Source organism: Canis lupus, chromosome 24 (assembly GCF_003254725.2).
Source record: "Canis lupus dingo isolate Sandy chromosome 24, ASM325472v2, whole genome shotgun sequence".
Taxonomy (NCBI): domain Eukaryota; kingdom Metazoa; phylum Chordata; class Mammalia; order Carnivora; family Canidae; genus Canis; species Canis lupus.
The window spans coordinates 43,634,816-43,653,340 of record NC_064266.1 but is presented as its reverse complement, the minus strand read 5'-3'; the positions used below and the strand labels follow the sequence as shown (position 1 = coordinate 43,653,340).

Here is an 18,525-nt window from a genome sequence, read left to right as displayed (position 1 = left end):
GACTGGGGGCAGGCGGCCCTCAACTTAACCCCCGTGGCTGCGCAGAACCTCCTGTTTATCCAGGCCCCTGGGAAGAACCCGAGGCAGCCGTGGTGCGGCTGGGCCGTCGGGGCCCCGGTGTGAGGGCTGGGGAGACCACTCCTCTTCTGAAGAACCACGTCTTCTGTGGGAGAGACGCACACAACCAGCCTCACGCTCGGGAAGCCCCGCTCCTGACTTGTTTGCTCCTTTATTGGGTATGTCTCGTGGTGCCTCCCACATCCAAGGCATTAGGGAAATACAGTAATTTATACAATCTTCATAGCAACTTCACCGGGAAACTGAGGCGCCCGGGTCAGATAGCCTGTGCAAGGCCATACAGCTGGACAGTGTGGAGTCAGGATTCTAACTCCAGAGCCCACCTTCTGAACCGCTGCTTAGGGATGGGAGGGGGGAGCTCCAGGGAGGAGTCTGAGGTGGTGCTGGGGCTGAGTCAGGAGCCCCCGTGTCCCCGTGTGTCGTGTGTCGTGTCCCCGTGTGTCGTGTGTCGCACACTAGGGGAAGGGCTTGGGGTGGGAAGAGCTGGTTGCAGGAGTGAGAAGGAGGGGATGGGCTGGACCAGGGCCAGGGTCTGAATCCACCACCTCTAGCGCCCTCTCTGCTACTGTGTAAGAGGCATTGCCAGAGGCAAGAGGAGCAGCTGGGAGACCAGCTGGTCCAGAGGCCTGGCTGGTCCCGTCAGTGGGGATGGTCAGCGGGGATGATGAGTATGTTTGGGATGCATTTGGAGGCTCACAGCGCTTGCCTAAGGATGTGCTAGCGGTGAGAGGTCAATTTGATTTGAACAGAGCTGAGCTGGGGTAGCTGGGGTCTGATTTCCTGATGTGGTCCAGTCTGAAGGAGGCTTTCACTCTGAGGCCTGTTTCTTGACAGCGTAGAGGAGGGTAGGGTCCCTGTTACTTCTGGAATGTTTGTCAGCCTACGGTCAGAGCTGGTTCCTTCCAGCCTGGAGCAGACATGGCCTTGGGGCAAGGTGGCCTTGGAGCACTGACTGGGGTGTGGGATGTGACTATTAGAGTGTGGGCAGGCTGAGGGCAGAGGCCAGTGTGTGCATGGTGATCCGATTTCCAGCAGTGCCTTCCCTCTCACCTGCACTTCTGGAAGGAGCAGTAGGACCTGTACATGTGGAGTTCCAGAGACTCCCCATTTTCACTCTCAGGTAGGGGAGGACAGTGAGCCTTGAGAGGTCAGTGCCTGAAGCCACGCCTCACGTCCCATGAAAATGGTCAACTAAGTGGGTGTGTGGGTGACCATTGCTCACTGTGGGTGCACTGTGAAGAGGTCTTCTGGACAGCCCCATGTTGGCTTGGAGCCCTGCCCTTGGTCTTCCTCTCTTTGGGTGATCGATGTTCCCAGGGGCTGGGACCGTGCCACAAAGTGCCCCAGTTCCTCACCACTAGGTGGCGCAGCTGCAGTAATGATGTCGACTGCTCTCCATGCCCCTTTCTCAGGAGAGTCCCTGGGGTGGGGGTTCCTATGGTCCCCTTGGCCCAGGGGACCTCTCGGACCTGCTCTGGACCTGGCCATGTGGTCTCAGATAAGTGGTGGCACCTGCATGTGTTTCCTTGCCTGGAATGCCAGTTGGGTACAGAGATGATGGGTTTCCATTGGCGCAGTCATTCGATGGTGAACGAGGCCACGAATTCAACTGCCTTGTGTCTTCTTGGGTTCCCTAGCCTCTGTCCCTGCTTGAAAAGATCAACAGGCCCGCCAAGTTCTGTCTCCTTCCTCTTGCCAACCAGAAAGATTTGAGAGAAGGTTTGACTTGAAATCTTGACTCCTTGTGCTTTGCTCTTGGCTGGCCGAGGCTCTGGAGTCAACTGTGGGTGGATGATCTAAGATCATCACACAGGAAGGCCTTGGAGAATGTGGCTCGCGGCTGATTTCGTGAACCACCCGTTCTCTCTCATCAGAAAAGGGGCCACGTTTCCAAAACCATTGCTGCTTCTCTCTCAGATTGACAAGAGACAATAGTCTAGAGATTGCCTGTAAATATAAGTTGCTCTGATGGCTCTTCTGGCCACTGGAGGAAAGATCAAGTAGAAAAGCCCCCTGAATGTGACCTTGGGGGTTGTGTGCATGTGTGTCTGTGTGTCTGGCTTTGTTTATCCTGTTAACCCTTCCCCTTTTCTGCTTTCTTTCTAACCCAAATCTATTTGCTCTCGGGTGTCCTTGGAACCTCCAGCAACAGTGTCCCCTTTGAAACTCCAGCACCATTGAGCCTTGTTAATGCCACCTCCTTGATTTGACATCTTAATGCTTCAGACTCTTCTCCATGGGCGTTTACCCTTTGCTCTCTGAAGGAAAGGTCAACTAAAAACATAGATTTGTGTGAACAAGGTCTTAGGAGATAAAGACTGATCTTTGCCTTCTACCGGAACCCAGCCATTCTTAAGGGTTTCTAAGGCATGTTCTCTGCAAATGTCGGTTGGGAGTTGAGTCATTTGTAGCTTTGAGCACAGGCCGGGCGGTGGCCCCTTACAGACGCCGAGTCAGAGCTCACTTTGGGTTCGCCACCGGGCTTCTGTAAGATGGCTTGATTAATTCACAGTGGCAACCCCACCACCCAAAGCCTCCTGAAATGAGAGGATTTACTGTACCAGTTTACTGCCAAGCCATATCAGGTGAAAGCAGGGAACTCCAGACCATCTGTTGTTAAAAAAAAAAAAAATTAATAACGGAACATCCATAGAGCAAACACTTTGTACTGCTGCATAATAAATGTGGAATGCAGTGACCTTGGTTGGGGTGGCCATGGGCCTGTCTCCCCACTACCTGCTTGTCTGGGGCGCCAGGCTGTTAGGTCTGTGGTCTTCTGCCCCCCGAGGAGAAGGTCCCACTCAGACGTCCTCTTCCTGATCCGGTTGCCGTCGTCATTTTCTCACTATCTCCTCTCGGCCGCAGCGAATGTTCTAGGCAGAACGTTCAGGCTCCCGTTGACACTCCTCACCCTCCAGTGCCATCAGCCTAGAACCACCCAAGTCAGCGGTGGGGGTGAGCCCTGGAGCAGGACGCGGGGCACACGGTGGGCTGAGGGCGGAGGGCAGGCTGCGCTCCCGTGGTTTTGCACCACCAGGAAGGACCAGCCTCCTGCTTCCCCAGGAGTGAACTGACAGCTCCTTTTTGATTTGCAGCTTTTGTTCAGAACGAGGCAGGGGTTCGCCGTGGTGGCAACCCTCAAGTTAGGCCATTGTTCATAGACTCTTCTCCTGGGGCCCCGCACAGAACAGCGTCGTGAGCACGCACCCGCTGCTCAAATCAAGGTGGCGACAGAACCTTCAGGGAGAAGCCTTCAGAAGATGAACTGCTGAGGCCGGCTGTCAGCGCGTGAGGCCGAGACAGAGCCGTGATGAAGTTCCTCTCCGTGGTGCTCAGAGCCTGCCGCCAAGGCCCCTGCAAACCCACGTTCAAAGGCCGTTTCTTCAAAGTCAACAGTGCTGCCTTTGAACTGGGATGGGGAGCGGGCGGTCGGAAGGCAGGCTTCGATGTGCATGTTTGAGTGGAGTGCATGAGGTTCGTGGTGGCATTAGCCCTTGGGGGGCAGAGAGGGGCCACCGGTGTCCTGTGCCGTCTCTGTCCACCTGGGGCCACCAGAGGTCCCCGTGCAGGGCCGGGCCAGGAGGGGTGATAATGAAGATGAAGGGCTCTTCCGGAGGGCACCCCCCAATCCTGTTGTGCTGGATTCAGAGGGTTGGGTGGAGGCTTTCCTGAAGGGCTGGAGGAGCGCTGCGCCCACGGGCTGGGCTGTACTGTCAGGAGGCGGGACATGGGGAGCCTGCCCCCCAACCAGCGAGTCCCCCACGTGGTGGCCTGTCCTACTGTTGTTCTGCCCCAAGCCTCCTGTGGCTACCTGCAGTACAGCCCACCCTCTGAGCTTGGCCTTGACCACCAGCATTGCCCCCAAATGCCCCCAAATGTTCCATACGCTGTTCAGCCCACAGTTGCCTGAAGACCTGCACCTGGGCCTGCTCTTCCTCTCTTGGGGGCCAGAGGGGTCTTTCTCACCCTGGCTTCCCACCTGCAGGGAGCCCCCTGCCACCCAGCTCTCACGGCCCCCATCATCCCTGTCATTTTGCTGGTAATGTTTGCTGCCCCCTATTCTAGTCCGAGAGCTTGTGGGATGGGGGCCAGAGCTGTCCTGAGGATTACTACGTTCACCAGCCTGGTCCTCTCCCAAGGTGTGCAGTGGGTGCCTAACGAATACCTGAGCTTGAGTAGGGTAGACGTCTATCTCTTTGTTCGTTCTCCATAGAGCCCTCCCTGCTCGCCTCGCACCCATGGCTCCCTCGTCTTTTCTCTGGTTCCCTGGAGCTCGTGGCTGCTGCTCTAGGGGCTCCGCAGGGAGCGTGATGCCCGGGTACCCCCCGTCCTCTCCCACGGTCACAGGTGGCTCTCTTCCTCCGTGGCACTTACCATAGCGTAGAACTTACTTTCCTAATGCCTGGCTCCCCCCCACCCCCAGACTGAACCCCCGAGGGCAGGGCCTGTCTTTGTCACACACTTGGAACGAAGCAGGCAGCTGGATGGACCGCGCCGAAAAAGTCAGACCCTTGGGACATGAAAAAGGCAATTGAAGGAGTGTCCCAAGTGCCGGGCGGCTTCCTGACAGTGCTCGGGACACTCGGGCCGCGGGCACTATGAGAGGCCGAGAGAGGAACGAAGGACAGGGCCTCTGCTCCCAGAGTGCAGCTGCGGGGGAGGCTCAGCATCAGCAGCTCTGGAGCCCGCGTCTCAGGGTGGGGGGTGGGGGTGGGTAATGGGCCTAATGGTCCAGTTCTGGGGCCAGGCACCCCCACCCACTCCCCATCGCCAGCACAGCTGTAATGCCAACCACCACCTGCTTCTCTCGCCTGTAGCTTTTCCTCCTGTCCCCAGCGAAGACCACACGCCCGTCCTTGCCAAGGCCAGCCTTCCTTCCTCGTGGCTTCTGCCCACTGTGGCCTCCTCCTCCCTGCCACCTGTTCAGCCGTGGGCACGCCGGCCCTGCCGAGCTGCACAGGAGAAGCAGGAGTCCCTTCGAGGCGTTCCCTCCGTGGGAAGTGGAAGGCTATACAGGAGAACTAGGAATTAGGTAGCATGTTAGTGTTCTGTGTACCTGCACTCGGGCGGAGCAGGAGGACAGGCTGCAGGTTTAATCTGGGGACCCCACGCTCCCCACCCTGTGTCCAGGCCCAGGGCTTCACCTTCCACATCACTGATATTGAGGCTGGCCACACCCTGGGCCTCTGCCCCCACCAGATGCCAGTGGCCGCCCCTCTGCCCATCTCCAGACATCACCTGGTGTCCTGGGAGGGATCCCACACCCCACTGGGAGACTACAGTTAAGAGACTTACCTAAGTTTTACCTTGACCTGATGGGAAGAAATAAATCAGGACAAAAAAATGTTTCACATACCGTCTGCTCTGGACTCGATCCTCCTGCCCCAGGGTAGCTGAGATGTGAAGTCTGTGCCCTTCCGCGGGTCCTGGTGTTGGAGGGCCTTTGATCCGACATTGCAGAAATAGCTCTAGATCAGTGTGCATCGTGTGCACAATACACAGACGGATTTCCCAGCTCTGCTCGGGGCCCTGGGAAGCCCTGGAAGCAGGGGCACCCCAGCAGCCGCAGCCGTGCCCCACCTCAGACTTGGTCTCCGATGCCAGTATCTGGTGGAAGGAACCAGCCTCCTTGTTACAAGAGCTTCTTCCTGGGCTGAGGCGAGGACTGTGATGAGCCTGGAGCCCAGAGTCATGGCAGAAAGTAAGGATGTGCTCAAAAACCAAAATGAGGGCCTGGCAAGGGACACAGGAGCCACCCAGAGTGCTCCCAGGGACCCAGAGTGGAACCATTCAACTCACAGGCTAGTCCGGGATTAGGATTCAGTCTACACTGTTGTAGATAACTGAATAAATAGAGGAATGCATGTGAGAGACAAATCTCTTGTATGGAGAATTGCAAAGAATTCATATAAAAGCCCCTTTAGAAGCGGGGACACAACTACCCACCCCTTCAGTCTGGGCAATGCTCGGGGTCTTGATTCCAGAGCACAGCGGAGAACCTTGGCTGAGGGGAGCACTGCACAGCAGCCGGGGCTGAGGTTCACTTCTCCCATTGACTGTTGGTCGGGAACACAGACCCAGGTAGGGCATGATGAGTAGCCTCCACGTCCAAGAGTCCCTTCTGAACCCATCATCCCAATAATCCAAGTATAAACCCAACCCTGGGGACGTCCTACCAGCACTCCTCAGGATGGTCAAGGTCGTTAAAACAAGGGAAATCCGAGAAACTCCAAGCCAAGAAGAGACCTAACAGTAAAATGTAATGTGTCCAGGAATGGATCCTGCAACAGAAAATAAAGGGCTTTTGGTGAAACCTGAGTAACACCTGGAGTTGAGTTAATAATGTATCAGTATTGGCTCAGTCACCGTGGCAAATTAGCCCAGCAATGTAACAATAGTAGGAACTGGGTGCTGGGGTGCACAGAAACTCTGGACTCTCTTGGTAACTTTTCTGTAGATCTAAAACGATTTTAAAATAAAAAGCTTTTTTTAAAAATATAGGCACGTGTGGCCCAGTCTCATGAGAAATAGAAACTGAGGCACCAGGCCTTCCTGGATGCAGGTCAGCACCACAGAGAGAGAACTAAAGTAAAATCGCACCCTCTCCCATACCCACGTGGGCTCTGGATGCCCCGTCACCCCCCATCCTCATCTCTCTTCTGTGCCCTGACTCACAGCATTGTGTATTTACAGTGTAAGGGGTTCCTCTTCTGCCTGAATGCAGGCTGCACAGTATGGGGGCGCTGCTCTACTCTGCCCACTGGTGTCCCTGCATGTCCTAGGACGCTGGCACCAGCAGGTGCACAGCCAGCATCAGGAAGAAGAGACAAGAGAGGACGGTCCCTTATGTGGGGGTGACTGGACAGGAGAGAGGAAGTTGGCCCGGATACCTGGTGAGGGAGATGAGCTGGGGCCCTGGCTGGGACCAGCGGGGCAGTGGGTAGGTCAGAGGGGTGGTGCTGAGCCCGAGGTAGGTCACAGGAGGGGGGTGGGTGGGGTCTCTTGCCCGGAAGCCCTAATACTCCAGCGTGTGCACCAGGACCTCCCGGGAAAGGCCCAGGCCTCCTTGGGCTGGAACTCCTGAGCCTCCATGACCACTTCGGGCCTGGCAGGTGCTCTCCCCATGGCCCGGAGTCAGTGGGGCCTGGGCTTCCCAGCTGCAGGCCACGGTCTGCACAAGTTGAAGAAAACCCAGAACACACTCTTGGAGGAAGGAAGTCCAGGGCAGGGGCCCTGTCTGCCCCAAAGTATCTCCCCAAACTCCCCTGATACTCTCTTCACTTTCTCAAAAGGAAGAATGTTCTTGTAATCAGGTGAATTGGGACTGATACCATCTTCTCAGAAAGAAGGTGTTCCTGTGTACTGGGCATTGGCACCTGCCTGTGAATGGGAGCCATCTGTGGCCTGTTCCTTCACAGCTAGCTGTGATGCCTGTGGTCCAGGCCAGGGTCATGAAGGGGTCCCTGTCCCCTGACCAAGGCTGGGGTGGCTGTGGTGGGGCACCCCCCAACTTGGCTTTCCTGAGCACCATCCTCCTCCTGGGAAGAGGTCCAGAAAGGGCAGGGGAAGGGAAGCAGAGGTGCCCCCCCCGGCCATCCCCACCCAGTTCTCTGGGGCCAGCCACTACCCATCCCTCCCCGCAGCAGTCTGAAGTGACGTATGCCGCAGGGACGCAGAAGAGGACAAGATGGACATGGGTCTGTGCATGTAGAGCTCAGAGCCTGTGACCCTGTGACAGGGGCTTGGCCAGGAGAAGCAGGGAGGGCTGCCTGAAGGAGGCGGCACGGACACGGACACGGACACGGAGGAGGTAGCCAGCTGGCCAGGCGGAAGGGAAGTGTGTGCCCGTGATGGGGAGGGGGAACGCATGGGGTGGTCTTGACCCTCAGGACTCCCCCAACCTACCCCACCGCCCCAGCTTGGATTTTACTGAGAGGGCAGGGATGAGCCACGTGAAGCATTTTAGACACATTGACAATCCGGCTTGCATTTGGGAAAGTTCCTTCGAGAAGCCTGGAGGCGTCACCCCTCGGTCGATGGGAGCCCGTGATGGGAGCCCCTGAACGGGGAGAGGGCGCTGGCAGAGGGAGGAGAGAGGAGTGCCAGCCCTCCGGTGCAGAGCGGGCCCCAAAGCCGCACAATGGGCACAGCTGGGGAAGGCGGTTTGGGCAGGACATGCGGCAGGTTGGCATCTCCCGCGGTCTTGGAGGCCCCTTTATGAATAGGGGAGCTTAACTGGCCGTTGGCCAAGTGCCCTCCCAGCTCGGGAGCCCGAGGTGCGGTGGACCCGTGCTGCTGCGCCCACCCGCCGCCCCAAACTTTGGGACCCACAGTGTGCGTTGCGGTCCCCTGTCTCTGAGTGAACATTTAGCCGTCCTCCACCGCAGCCCACGTCCACAGCCGCCGGGTGCCCTTTCTGCATGGGTGACTCACCAGAATTAATGTTCATTTGATTTTTACTATAAATTACACCTCACATAATTTCTCCATTACGGGCGGAGGACGGCTCCTCGGGAAGGCTGGAGCGGGCCATTTGGTCACTCCTGCCGGGGAGGCACTGAGTCATTCCTCCTCCCCCGCGCTGGCTGGTAGCGGACGGCCATCGCAGGTGCTTAATGGATGTGTCTCCCCAATCCTCTAATGGGAGATGCTCACCTCGGTCCCCAGGAGGGGAGGAGAGGCGGGCAGAGAGTGCTGATACTCAGGTGCCACGTGAATATGGAAGACTGGGATGTTGAAGGTTAAAAAAAAAAAAAGAAAATCACACTTCTAAAGATGAAGGAGACTCCCCTCCCGCCTTCCCTTCTTCTTGCCTTCCTTCCCTCAGATATTCATCGGCTGTGCCTCAGGGTGCTTATGGCCCAATGAGATTAATTGGATAATCACAGAAACACGTGTCAAACTGCCACCAATGATGACGTGCAGCAGAGGGGGCTGGTCCCGACCCAGATGATGCGCTGTGGGGCCGAGATCCAAAGGACAGGGAGGCATTACCTGGCACGGGCAGACTGCATGTGCAAAGGCCCTGTGGGAGGGAACCATGGGAGCAGGGGGGCCCAAGGAAGGTTGGGCCACCTGGGAGAAAACCAGGGTCTACGCAGGGCCTGTGGGCCCTGGAAAGAACTGCAGTTGTTACCCCGAGGCTGGGGGGTGCACTGATGTTTCAGGTAGTGGGGATCATTTTAGGAAGCAGTCAAGCTCTCCTGGTCCCACTGGGCTGGGTGAGGGGCGGGTGCTGGAGTCTGCATTTTGAGGGAGACCCAGGGGTGTGCGTGCAGAGGTGGGGGAAGGGTGTGGGTGGGGGTGGGGAGAGCAAGGAGCCAGAGGCTTTGCACCAGCATTGAAACCATACGCTACTTTGTAAAAATCCAACAACTGGAGGACTGTGACTCATCCACCCCAATTCCCCCGGCAATGGAATAAACCAATTTGCTTAAACCTCCAACTGATCTCATACATTTGTCTTTTTTTTTTTTTAATATCTAAAGCTCAAAAGAAACCAAAGTTTACACGAAAAGAAAAAACCTAGCACACTAGATTGAAGCAGACGTGTGCTTATCTGTTTTCCAAAAGAATTGAATTAAAAAACAAAGCCCACAAACAGAACCTCACGACGCTGTCTGCACCAGCCCCCTTGCTGCTCCTCTTGACTCGGTGCCTGGAATAAATCACCCTGAAACCCTGCAGCCGGCCTCGTCCCTGAGGAGGGGCCAGCCTCCCTCCAGCCCTGGGGTCCCTGCGACCAGAGCCACAGAGCCAGGCACGTGGTGACACCACCCAAGCAAGGACTTCGGACAGGCCCGTGGGGTCATTCCCGGCACAGGCGCTCTGTCCCTGTTTCTGGAGACGTCAGGTCATCTACCTGCAGCTCTGACCTCATAAACATCACAGCTGGTCCCCGCCCCCTGCCCGCAACTCTGATGCTAAATACCAAGGGACACAACAGTCAAAACCCTTACTCTTTCCGCCCCCACCTTCTCTCTCTCCAAACATTGGGTATAAACAGAGCAGTAGAATCATGATTCCATTTATCTCTGGGGTTCTCAACTAGGGTCCGTTTTGCCTCCTCCTTCTGGGGGGACATTTGGGTTCTCAGAGTTCAGGGATGGGGAGATGCTCTGAGCATCTAATGGGTAGAGGCCTGGGATGCTGCTGAGCACCCTACCATGCCCCGGACGGCCTTGCAGCAGAGCCCAGAATGTGAGGGGCAGGTGGAGAGACCCAGGAGCGGCCAGCAGGGTGTTGTGGGTAAAGTACATGCACGCCCGCATGCAGAGAGGGCTGGAAGGATCGGCACCAAAACGTCTACATTTGTTTATATCTCTTGCTGAAGGGATTTGGGTAATTTTTTATTTTTCTTCCTTATGTTTTTCTGTACCGTTTGAATTTTTTTTTTAAAGAACAACGTGCATGTATCATTTTTATAATCAGGAAAAAAAAAGAACTGTTTTCATTTTGTAAAAATAAAAAAAAAGGGGGGTACTCATGACTTATCGATTCTGATCCAGTTCTCTCACTAACTAGCTGTCAGGAACAGCTCTCTGGGAAATATGTCTATCTGGAGAGTGAGAAGAGCAATCCCTTCTTGCATTATATTATAGGAATATAAAGTAACATTGTCCTGGAAAAGCTCTCTGAGCTCAGAGGAGAAAAATTGTTGAGAATACGAAGATATTGCTTCTCTCATATATTTCCCCTCTGAGCTGATGTGTACATGTTTGCAGCCTAGACTTGAGGAGACGGGGGACTCAGTGAGGGTCTAAGTGCCAGAGACCTGGAAACAGAGAAGGGGGAGTCGAGACATCAAGCACGTTTCCTGCCTTCAGGTGAGGGGACCGGGTTCTTCCACCTTTCAAAGACAGTGTTGAGGGACACCTGGGTGGCTCAGCAGTTGAGCGTCTGCCTTTGGCCCAGGGCATGGTCCCAAAGTCCTGGGATCGAGTCCCGCATCAGGCTCCCTGCATGGAGCCTGCTTCTCCCTCTGCCTACGTTTCTGCCTCTCTCTGTGTCTCTCATGAACAAATAAAATTAAAAACAAACAAACAAAGACAGCGTTGAGTCCCCAGACCATTTTTGATGGTGTTGCATGGCCGGGCCAACCCGCGCGTCACTGACATTTGGCGTGGGGTAATGCACCGCTGCCAGGAGGCATCCTGGACGTGTAGGGTACTTAGCAGCCTCTCTGGCCTCTGCCCACAGAACACGAATATTTCCCTCCTCGCCCAAGTCGTGACAACCCAAAGTGTCTCCTAGTTGAGGTCAAACAGTCTAACACGGGAGCGCCAAGATCGGGACCTGCACGGAACCACGGTGTGGGCTCTAACGTGGTGCTCTAACGTGAGGACCCCCAGAGGCGGTTCGGGCTCCTGAACCAGGACCCCACGTGTGGCCGTATTTCTGAGTCACTGCCTCTGGTGTCCGCCTTCAAAAGTCTCCCTTTGTGCCTACCGGGCCCAGGGGAGCCCCTCACGAGGGGGGGCACCCAGAGATCCAGGTGCCCCCGCGTCTTTGGGACACGTCCCACGGCCACGAGGCCACGGCGGGGCCTGAGGCTGGGGTACCAGTGATCCCGCAAATACTGCCACATGGGCAGGCCGTGCTCCAGCAGCCCCGCCAGCGGGACACCCAGAAGGAGCCCGTGTCTCTCGGGGAGCCCACAAACCCACCTCCTAAGCGTGAGGGGGCCTGGAGCGGGGCTGCTGCGGCCACTTTGCACACCCGTGCCAAAATCCGAAGCGCAAGATGAACTTTCAATTAAGTAAGATAAAACCAGTTTGGAAATTCAATATCTCACCTCCCTTCCTGTCTTTTTAAAAATCCGTAATTCATGGAGAACCCAATGGTGTGTGTGTGTGTGTGTGTGTGTGTGTGTGTGTGTGTCTCAATGGAATTCTCCATTTTTTTCCCAAAGATGGAGACTAGGAGAGGCCTGTTCTTAAATTGGAGGAAATAGAACCAGCTCTTTGGAGCTCCTGTCCCCAGACGTTGACCTCCTTGGTGGAGCCCTCCGTCCCACGAGGACAGGAACATCACAAACACGTGCGAACAACGTTCTAAGGCTCCTGCTAATTGCACTGCCAGGAACTTCTCCTTCCGATGCCCTGCCCAGGCCAGGGATGATGAATACCCAGGTTTATTCATTGCCGAGTGGTTGGTAACAGCAACAGGCTGGCAACAACGTAGATGCCTGCCATCGAGGGCTGCTTAAATAAACCCCATTCCTCCCTTGCGATGGAATTACCATGTAGCGCTAAAAACAGAACCCGGAGGCTCATTGTATAGTGAGAGGAGATGCGTCATCACATTGTTGAAGCCACGGTGGGGAACAATGTTTATAGTATGCTACCATCTGTGTTTATAAGAAAAGGAAAAAATATACACGTATGCATTGGCTTGTATATACCTAGTGTGTCCCTAGTCTGGCTGGCTCCCAGGAGGGGGGGCGGAGAGGCCAGAGAGAGAGAGGAGGGAGGCCATGGGACACCTCCCCGCACACCCTTTTGTATGTTTTGGTTTTTGAGAACCAGAAATAAGTGCTCAGAAATAAATACATGAAATTAAATTCCCTTTACAAAAAAAAAAAAAAAAAAACAACACAAACAAACCCCACACAGTGCTAATTTGTTACGAAAAACACACCATAGGGAAGGGATGGTGAATTCCTGTGAAACAGGCAAGAGTGTCGCCTTGGGGACACCCAGGCCCCTCTCTGGCCCTCAGAATTTTTCCAAACTCTGCAGTAGTTCTCTTGCTTTGCCAATACTCTTTGGTGATACTTTGGTGTCTTCCACATTGTAACCCGGCCACCGACACCCTCTAGTCGTGTTCCAGGACCCTCGTCCCCCTAGTCCCGGGCCCCTAGGCGAGGTGGTGAGGGTTGCTGTTACCACGTTTGATAAGTATGGACTTGTTTTTATGTGTATTTCCTATTTGTGGCGAGTGATACAGATTTTTCCATTCACCGTGGTGTAGCGTAAAACATCTCTTCCAAGTAATTCATTTAAATAATGCAAGAGCAAAACAAAGTTAAGTAAATAATGGCACAATAGCTAAGCCAGCAGATACGCAGAAGCCACAGACGTGGAAACGTGGTGGGCTGAACTTTGGGGCACGCGGCTCCGTGCAGCATCCCCGCCCCCCCGCCCCCAGCAAAGTGACTTTCCGTTCAGTGGCCTGGTCTCTTGGGCTCTCTGACTCGATGGGCTCAAGAAAAGAGAAGAAATAGGCACCTGCAGTGAGCTTTCCATTTACTCCGCGGAGCAGAGTTACATGTCAGAGACCCAGGGGAGGGGCTCCAGTGGAGAAGGGACAGGGTGGTTTCTCCTGAATTCTAGCAGAGTGGGACGAGGGCCACGTGTCGCCGTCACTGCTACTCGGAGGCCGTGCTTCCTGGGTCCGCCGCACTCCCGTTCACCTTGAAGATGCCCAGAGTGTCTGCTCATTTGGAGCTGGTTACTGCACGGCCGCCTTGTGTGGGCCTTTGCACACCTTTCTGGCGGTTATTCTCTCCTGGAAAGCCCCGCCAACCCTTCTGTCCAACTTTGACTTAGGCTTGAGCTTGGGAAAGGGAAGACCAAGAGCACTCGCTTTAACCCAGATCAACACCTGCTGAGGGGGCGGGGGGGCGCAGAGAGGCAGCAGAAGGGTATTTGCTGGGAGGGAGGAGGCCACCTTCTGCAGGCCCCTGGTCAGGATGACTTCGTCCTAGTTCCCGCAGGAGGGGGAGAGGGCGTGGGAGGGAGGGCTGGGAGGCAGGCCCCGGCACGACGTGGGCCCGGTTGGCCACGTGTACCGAGACATGACCGTTTTATACACCAGTGTCTAATGAAGTTTGCAGGTGAATGTGAATGGAAATAAGAAGAAAATAATTATCCAAGCCGGGAAGCCACCGAGGCTCTGGCAGCTATGATTTTGGTGCTAATGGAAATGTGGCAGAGGGAGGGGTGGCCGGAAGAAGAGGCCACACTTGTACTTTCCTGAACTTGAGGTTTCTGGTTCCCAAACATTCTGGGTTGGGGAGAGGAGATGCCAGCGTCAGAAGTAGGCTCCCTCTGTTCCTCGGAAGTGGGGCAAGGTGGGAAGGAGTGAAGGTGGGATCTGACTCCGCAGACCCCAGAGGTGCTGGCTGCGAGGGGAGAGGGCCGGAAGGGCCCAGGCTTCCCACTGATCTAGCACTTTTCTATCAGGTGGGGCACCACCCCCTTCCCTCCCTCCTCTGGCCTCAGAAGAGGGCTTGGTCAGGGAGGGACCCAGGGGAGGACAGGCAGGTGCCCATGGGGGTTGGGCTGGGTGGCCTGGGGGCCATGGCTTCCGAGGCGCCCTCTGGCCCTGCCCCTGAGCCCTGCTGCCCTGCCCCCACGCTCAGGTAAGATCCAGGATTGTTTTTACGAGAGGAAGGGGCAATCCTTCCTCCAAACGACATTTGCCGCCCAGGGCTTTCAATAGCTCCAGGCTTCTTGGCGGTGCCCACTTATTGTTTCTCAAAACCTGACTGTCCATTTGGGTCAAGCTGCGAGGCAGAGATAAGACTGACCTTGAGTGCTTAGGCCCCAGCCTGGGAATTCCACCGCCCAGTGTCCTCGTCCCCTCCCCCCTTTCCTGGAGGCTGGGACAGTCATGGAACCTACAAATGGGGCGACACCGACCACGCGCTCAGCTTGTCTCCAGGACCCCCCACCCTCTTCCTGGGGGTCTGCGTTGCTGCTGAGCTTAGTGCTGTGGGAAAGGACACCCATCTTCTCGATGCTCACAGACCTTCAGCCTTTGGGATCAGCATTGGGTCTACAGGCAGCGGAGAAGCTAACCTGCCTCATCAAAGGCTTTCTTCTGTGTCTTCTGTGTGTGTGTGTGTGTGTGTGAGAGAGAGAGAGAGAGAGAGAGAGAGAAAGAGTAGGGGGAGGGGAGGGCTTGGCCACTCTGCTGGGAGACCTTTGAAAATACAGGCTCCCAGGCCCACCCCAGGCCTGCTGGTTCTAAGTCTCCTGGGGTGGGGTCCAGGGTCTGCACTCTTATTAAAAAAAAAAAAAAAAACCCCAAAAAATAAAAACAACAACCGTTCCCCCAAACCAACCTAGGAGACACCGGCCTAAGGATAATTCTAAAACAGATTCTTCATTCCAAAGGATTCAGGCTATAGTTGAGGTTGAGTGGCGAGCAACCCGCTTGATTTGCATGAGGGTCCGGGGCGAGAGAGGTTTCCACTTCCTCGAGACTTGCTCTCCGAACAACTGGAGGCAGTAATTATCCATGCAAAGTGAAGCTAAAATTTCAGAGAAGTATCTGGAGAATTCAAGTCAGAAGAAGCATGCTCATCTGAAATACCTAGATAATTAAAGAAAAAAATATATTCATTGCATAAAATCGCTCATTAATTCACTCCTCTGTGGGGGCACACAGCTTAAAAGCAGGCGCTTTGATTAATCCAAGCTATATTAAATCCTCAAGATGCTTTTTTCCCCGCTCCCCCCTCCCTCCCTGTGCCTGGATCTTCATATTTCCTTCCTCTAAAGAATCATAAATAAAAGTTGTCCCTTTGCAAAAATGCATTTCAGGTTTGGCTTGCCGGAATAAGCCCTCAAGTTGGTAGAATCAATTTGGGTGCACTTTTTCTTTTCTAAGTACACATTTTGAAATCAGATGCATTCTTTCCAGTTCACTGGAAATGCTAATTTTTTTTCCATCACATTTCGAAGTTACATTGTGTGTGGCTAAGCGAATAACACCCGGCACAATAGCACTTCAGAAAGACTGAGGAGGAACATGATCCCAATCAGAGGGAGAGCCAGAGAAATGGTTAATTTCAAAGATAGGCCACTGATTGGGGAGAAGGACCTATAGAATTATTTATTTCCAGAAAGAAAGGAAGAAAGAAAGAAAGAAAGAAAGAAAGAAAGAAAGAAAGAAAGAAAAAGAAAACCTTGAAAATTCAGAAACCACTTGGAAAGAACAAGCATCTAATCCTGACAGGTTGATTTTCAAGACCCTCTTAATGAAATTTCAGCACATCTGTTCTCCACTCATTCTCCTGCCTGGCTACCCAAGGTACCTTAGACCCAGCTCACTTCTCCTGTCTCCCTCAGCCGTTTTATTCAGGTATAATGGATTCCACTATTCCCCATCCCTTCAGCGGCTCCGGGAGGGGTAGGCCGACCCCACCTGCAGCGCCTCTTTCAGCGGGCTTGGGGGGGGGGGGACAAAAACAGATGCCGAACATGTGGATTCCACTGTGTAGCCTTGAGAAAACCAGCCTTTTAATGCGTGTTGGCTTGAGCCCGAGTGTCCTCAGTGTCTTCCCAGAGATCAATATTAAATACTTGGCAGTGCCTTGTTTTACAAAGCTGGCAGAGCAAGGCAGAAACATCCGGTATCACAAAAACCCCTTTGTAGTATATACAGGAGGTGGGTAACTATGGGCAGTTTTCAGGTGCTCTAGGGATACCCCTCTCCAGGCAATGAATACGCCATTGGACTGATTGGTTGTTGGATTCAAGATTTTGCAGAGCAGTAAAAAAAAAAAAAAATATATATATATATATATATATATATATATATAAAATTAGAGCGGAGCTAGCCACTTTTTATTTTATGGAGAAAGGGCATTACGAAGCAATCACCTTCCAAGGTGTGTTCCCCAGAAAAGGGGAGCATCTAGACTTTTTTTTTTTTTTAAGTATTTATTTATTTATTCATGAGAGACACAGGCAGAGGGAGAAGCAAGCTCCATGCAGGGAGCCCGATGTGGGACTCGATCCCGGGACTCCAGGATCGTGCCCTGGGCCAAAGGCAGGCACGAAACCACAGAGCCACCCAGGTATCCCCCTAGACTTTCTTTTCTTTTTTTTTTTTTTTTTTAATTTTTATTTATTTATGATAGTCACAGAGAGAGAGAGAGAGAGGCAGAGACACAGGCAGAAGAAGAAGCAGGCTCCATGCACTGGGAGCCCAACGTGGGATTCGATCCCGGGTCTCCAGGACCGCGCCCTGGGCTAAAGGCAGGCGCTAAACCGCTGTGCCACCCAGGGATCCCGCCCCCTAGACTTTCTAAGGGCAATGGGAGCTGGAAGCACTCAACCCCAGACCGACGTTTGCTGAGCACCCACTCTTGGGCTAGCAGCGTTCGAGGCCCCCGGGCTGCGGGGCGAACCGGGTCCTGCAGCACACACTCCCCCCTGACTGGAGAGCGTCCAGCCCCACAAAGACCTGTCTGTGCCCGTTCGGCTCACCTTCCCGTGGAGCGGCCCCACACTCGGGCCGCCGTGCTGTGCTCACTAGCGCCCTGCCGACCGAGTGCCTGCTTCTCCCCTGCGGCGGCCAGTCACGCACACTGTCGGGGTTGGGACGGGCCTGTGTCACAGCTAACCAGGCTGGACGGCGTTGCACCAGAAGGGCAGCCAGTCAGCCCACATCTCCAGGACGGCTGCGTGACAGGAGACAGGCGGAAGGGGTGGCCCACTCAATTGCTGCTCCGGAACACCTCGAGAAAGCCACCACCCTGTTGGAGGTTGTAGGATCCCCAGGGACCTAGCTGGTGCCGAGGGCAGGGCCTGGCATCACAAGGAGAGTCGCCTGTGACCTCCCGTGCTGCCGGACGGACCCCCTGCCCGTCTGTCACCTCCCCTGCTTCCTGCGAGAACGTCCTATGAGCCGTGTGGGCCACAGGGTCCTCTTCCACTAGCTGCAAAGGGCCATGTGGACCGGCTTTTGCTCAGGTCACTCAACCTTTCCTCCCCTGCAGGTAGCACGGAAGCAAGGGGCCCAGGCTGTGGGCGGGCCGGTGACTCAGTCATCACAGAAAGACCACTTGGGACCTGCCTTTATTCCTTCCCCAACAACTGTTTTCTTAAAACAAACAAACAAACAAACAAACAAACAAACAAACAAACACCCACCCACCTCCCAAACTGCTCAGGCCTTATTTGAAAGGGGGCAGCGGCAGCAGTGGGATGGGGTGGACACAGGGGCAAGGAGGAGACCCCACCGGGGGGCGGGCAGGGGCTCTGGAGCAGGGCTTAGGCACACTGTGACCTGCCAGCTGAGAACGGTGTTTATATTTTTTTAAATGGCTGGGAAAAAAAATCAAAAGATTTTTTTCTTGACACACAGAAATTATTTATGGGAACTGAAATTTGAATTTCCCATAATGTTTTATTGGCATACGGCCATGCCTGTGTGTATGTATCAGCTATGGCTGCTTTTGCTGAAGATATTTATTATCTGGAGCTTTGCAGAAAAAGTTTGCTGAGCCCTGATCTAACTAAATCCTTGGATAGGCTTTCAGAGGGTTCCATGAATTCCCTGGAATTGTTGGCAGAATGGGGCCCGGGCACTTTTCCAGAAGAAAGCCTGGGGTTTCTATCAAACTCTCAAAGGGGTCCAGGTCGCCACAACACAGGGCTGCCAGTTAGCAAACTCAAATAAAGCATGCCCGGTGACACGGAATTTCAGAGA

General features: G+C 54.4%; 1 long non-coding RNA gene across 4 annotated transcripts in view; it reads left to right on the top strand.

Moving 5' to 3' along the window:
- LOC112674187 (uncharacterized) overlaps window positions 1-6,576 on the top strand; it is a 34,269-nt gene extending 27,693 nt beyond the window's left edge. For all 4 annotated transcript variants that reach the window (XR_003145297.3, XR_003145298.3, XR_003145299.3 and 1 more), the window contains one exon: window positions 3,174-6,576. This is a non-coding gene — a long non-coding RNA (uncharacterized LOC112674187). The remainder of the gene's footprint in view (window positions 1-3,173) is intronic.
- The last annotated feature ends 11,949 nt before the right edge of the window (window positions 6,577-18,525 follow it).